Raw genomic sequence first — 5557 nt, forward strand, 5'->3', positions numbered from 1 at the left:
AAAACTGTTAGTAATTTATTTGTCTTTTGTCGCTGGACACCAGACTCTTGGCATTTTTTCTGTCCACTCTTCTTTAGATTTTCTATTGCTTGCATTTATTAGAAAGAAAAACCCAAATAAATGAAAATTCACTTATATAAACAAATGAATACATAAAACTTAAAAGAAATAGTTTGTCCAATATTTACATACTTACTTTTCTAAGTTAAAAATACGAATCGTAAAATTGTTATTCATCCGCACTTGGCGGCGTTATAATGTCAACTAAAACAATGTTGCTGAAAATTTCCTGATCAACTTTTTGGCAGACAGGGTTGTTTTGCCTAATCATGTTTTCTGCTTGTTAAACGCACAGACGCACATTCACACCGCACAGCTGGAATTTACTTCATAACAACAAAGAAATACATAACAAGGAAAAACAGAGAATACCATACGAGAGAATAAGCCTTGATACACAAGTAGAAAAAAATGAGACAAACATTTTAATGAGAATGAATATGTACAGTCAACCAAAAAAGTCTACATACACCCTATAAATCTCGGGTTTTAAGGGTAAGGAAGCATTTTTATGAAAAACAAAGTACATAGTTCTATTTTATATCCTTAATAAACAATATTAGATACAACAAAAATATATTCCATAATACGAATAACGGTAAATTCTATAAAAACTAAAAAATTAATAGGGAAAAAGTGTACATACACCCAATGAAATATGGATATTACCGTAAAATTTATGGAATAAGCAATAGAAATTTTACATTTTCTTGCTTTAGCGAATGCCTCTGGTTGTTAATAATATCTTTTAGGCAAAATAGGAACAAATTTGTGGATTAATTGCCGTTATTTCAGGTCAGATTTCGCGCATAGCTCGTTAAAGCGGACACTTGCAGATTTCTTTGAGTTTTTCAGTCTGGTAGTTTATGAAACCCCAGAAAATACAGCGAGACTAATAATTTTGAAATCCTAAAACGCTTTGAAGTTGTTCTTGTGGATAATATATGCTCCTGAGCTTCGCTAAATATACGAATTCCTGAGATTTCTCATAATTTTTATAGTTTTCACAGCATTCCAAGGGAAAATTACATGCAGAAGCCTTGGAATTACCTTGTAATAAGGTCTGATATAATTTTTGGACCTTAACTCAATCAGAAATGTACAATAGTTTTCTACAAACCCGCTCCTAAAGCTTCCAAAGCATCAAAATAAAACCACTACCAAAGAATGCATGAAATTTGTATGAAATTTACGCAGTTAACTACTATGCTCTCGTATTATGATCGTTAGGGTCACTTAAAGCGCTATAAATGTTGGATACTTTCGCATTGCTGATTCAGTGGATGATCGAGGATCGTACCAGACCTTATTACAAGGTAATTCCATGGCTTCTGCATGTAATTTTCCCCTTGGAATGCTGTGAAAACTATAAAATTTATGAAAAAACTCAGGAATTCGTATATTTAGCGAAGCTCAGGACCTAAAATTACGGCAATTAATCCACAAATGTGTTCCTATTTTGCCTAAAAGATATCATGAACAACCAGAGGCATTTGCTAAAGCAAAAAAAAAAAAATTACAATTTGTATTGCTTATTCCATAAATTTTACGGTAATATCCATATTTCATTGGGTGTATGTACACTTTTTCCCTATTAATTTTTTAGTTTTTATAGAATTTACCGTTATTCGTATTATGGAATATATTTTTGTTGTATTTAATATTGTTTATTAAGGATACGAAATATAACTATGTACTTTGATTTTCATAAAAATGCTTCCTTACCCTTAAAACCCGAGATTTATAGGGTGTATGTAGGCTTTTTTGGTTGACTGTATGTATATCAAAGCCAATCGCTAGTAAAGCAAGTAAGGAATTTTTGTACAGTTACGCTTCTGCTAATATTCGTATATACATACATATGTATGTTGGATGTATGTGATTATATACACACATATGTACAGTGTTGTGCATATCAAAAGCAATAAATCGAGTATTCTGCATTAAATAGATTTTTGGATCCGTTTCAATTTTTTAAAATGTAATATTTTGTGTCCAGTTGTTCCCTGTTGTGTATAGAGAGCTTTAAACAAGCCATTTCTGTACTTTGTAGCTGGATGGGATAATAATCACAATAATATTGACTGATCCTCGAGAATGGGGATTGCAAAACAAAAGCAACAATAGAATATTATTAAAAATTGTTTTGTTATTTGTTTCTATTAGCTCTACTTTTATTTTAAATTTGTCTTTTGGGGCATGGTAGTGTCATTTTAGAATGAATGTGCATTTGTTATCCTAACAGGGTTGCCACTTTCTACCACTTTTCCCATGGTCTGGGGAAAATATCATAATACCCTCAAATCACAATTTGGCCCTAATATAAAAATTTGAGTTTTAATATATTCATTCGGCAGATGGATTAATATAAACCGTTCTTTTGTTTGCCGTATAATAAGAAAGTTAAACAACCGATTATTGGCAAACACAATAGGGTAAGTGCACCAATAGTCGGCACTTTAAGAGTTTGTGTAACTTTAATCGTTTGCCATTCCGAGAGCTTTTTTCCAATTGCAATGAATTTAAGCTTATCTGCTTCGAAATTTTGTTTACTTTACGATGAAACAAAAAAAAATGGATCATTACTTATAAAACTTGTGAAATTTGGGAATTAAGTAAAATAGTGATTTTTTGCTAGTAGTAGGCAGCATTTTCCAATAGTCGGCATGACATGTTCCAGTAGTCGGCACATCGTATTTTAATAAAAAATTGTTATAAGTTTGATCATTTTTATTGTTTTAAATATCAAAAACATACATTAACATAAATAATTCACATTTTAATGAATATTTGCTTTGAATAATAAGTAAAAAAATTAAAGATTTTACAGACATTTGGAATTCATTTTTTGTAGATTTGTTTTTAACATAAACTTAAGGCATGGAATGAAAATAAATTGCTGTTTTACTTCTTAACAGATTTAAACTTAAATCTAAACTAAAGTAAGAATAAAAAAGAGATCATCAAGTAACATTTGGAATTTATTGTCTTCTTGTTTCAACACAGTCTTAAACATTAAAAAAATCAATAAAGTATTTTATACTTATTTGTCTTAAAAAAAACGATTTTTAATGGATGTTGGAATTATTTTTCTTTGCATGCAGTGCATACAAAATCTAATTCAATTACTTCATCATATCGAAGATTTTGAAATTCGGTGTATTTAAGATGATACCAGTTTGGGCACGTATCGCACCCTACGTTTTTTAGGGCATCATTCTCCACGTCGCTGTCAAGCTCTTTATTGCAGGATCTGCATATTTCTTTTTTCTTTCCTTTTTTATGTTTTCGCATCTTATCCAATTTCTCCAATTTGCGCTTTTGACGTTCCAATTTTCGCTCTTTTACTGCGTTAGCTTTGGCAATTTTTTCATTTTCTTTCGATTTTAAATGCTCCCTCCATGCAAGAGCAGAAATTGCACTTGGAGCCTTGACTTTAGTGGTAGGTTTTGCGGCTGAAGTTGATTTTGGAAAGTGAAGGTGGTTTTCAAATGATTTTGACACTAACGCTCCCGAGTTTTGTATCACCGATTGAGAACCTAAATTCGAAATCAATAATCAATTTTATATTTTTTATTGAAGATATGTTTGTAAAAATTACCTGCTGAAGAAGAGTTAGCGGGACTTAAAATATCTCGAACAATTGGATCGCTTATTGAAGCATTAGAAGGTCCGCATTCCACTGCATTTTTTGAAGTTGTCGGAGTCGAACAAAAATTAGGCATCAGCTGTTGTTTACTTCACATGGAGAAGTCGCTGGTGTATTATTTACTTCTTCAATCCCAGATTGCAAGGTGATATTGCTTAGTATTTCAACATTATATGCATTTTGTGAGTTCTTCCAAGATTCTATTTCTTCTATTACAACTTTAGCCTCAACTCCCCGTAAATTTAGGTTTGGACTTATGAGATTTATGATTTCAATTGCTTTGTCACAGTCCGTAGCAATAGAGCTGTTATTTGTAGTACTAAATTCAGTGTTCATTTCTTCTAAGTAGTTTCTAACACATTTTGTGTAATCTATGTTATCGGGATTTAAAGGATACAGTCCGCACTTCCGGAACCCATTTTTTATGGTGCCTTCCAAGTCAATTTTTGAAAGTACTGAATGTAGGAGAGGACAGAAGGTAGATTTCGAAAGACATTTGTATACATTTTCAGGTTTATTTTGCCATTCTCGCAATGTTTTTTTCCATTCTGATTTTAATGGTTTAAAAACACTGACGTCTGCCGGTTGCAAAATATGGGTTGCGTTAGGTGGCAGGGCGTACAATATAATTTGGTTATTGTCACAAAATTCGCTCAATTCCATCGTCATATGCGATTTATGCCCATCGACAAATAATAAGACTGGTCGACGGACTTGCTGTTCCTCAATCCATTTATGTACACAGTTAGCGATGTATTCAAAAAATACTTCGCTAGTCATCCATCCTGATTCCGATTTTCCCAGAAACCATGACTCTGGGAGACTATTTACTACATCTTTTGGTACTCTGGTAAATGGAAAAACAACCATCGGATTAACAATTCTTCCATTCGCCGAAAAAACCAATAAAACTGTCACGGTTTCCTTTTCGTTCCCTTTTTGAATAGTGTACACATTTCGGTAACCTTTTGGGGCTAAAACTTTTCCCGTTTTGGGGCACATTGAGAAACTGGTTTCATCCCCATTAAATATCCTGGCTGGATCATCAATAATATCTAGTACATTGCGTTCCTCTAAGAATTCGTATAAGTCGGAAAACCATTTTCTATTATTTTCTTCTGTTATTATTGCTCTACCTTTAGAAATTCCCTCGGATTCTCGAAGGCTTATATCAGGGTGTCGTTTTAAAAAGGCTGAAAACCATTTTCTGCCCGGACGATTATTTTTAAATGGCGTAGTTCTCTTATCCGCTTTAATTACCCCTTGTACTGTGTTTAGAAAATCATCCATTTTAAGTGGAAAACCACACTTAGCCAAATCGTGACACCAGTTTTTTAGCCGCTCTTCTTCAGCTGATGTTAATATTGTAGGTGGTCCCATTTTCCCTGGACCCTCAGGAACTCGACCCCGTAGTCTGTCCTGCAATGAGGACCGAGGAACTCCATACTTTTTTCTTGCTGCCGAAATGGATAGTAAACCATTTCTTATATCATTTAGGGCATCACTAAGGCACTGTTCCGAATAAGTGCCAAAGGGCCTTTTTCCTTTTGAGGTCATTTTTGATTAATGTCTATGTACCTGCAACGCAAAATAGTCTATTTTTGTTCAACAATACAAGAAATAAAATCTAATGCCGACTTTAGTTACTTTCGGCATCCCAATATAGGCAGGTACCTATAATTATTTAAAGCATGCCGACTACTGGGTAAACTTACTCAGATCTACTTTTTTTGTTATGAAACGATTATAAACCCATTTTTTAACAAAATTTATCATTTTGAGTTAATTTGGACAAAATCGCATTTTTTCCAATAGTCGGCATCCCACTGCCGACAAATGGAAAATCTC

This window comes from Musca autumnalis, unplaced genomic scaffold (genome assembly GCF_047663935.1).
Source record: "Musca autumnalis isolate F117 unplaced genomic scaffold, ASM4766393v1 scaffold_2, whole genome shotgun sequence".
NCBI lineage: Eukaryota > Metazoa > Arthropoda > Insecta > Diptera > Muscidae > Musca > Musca autumnalis.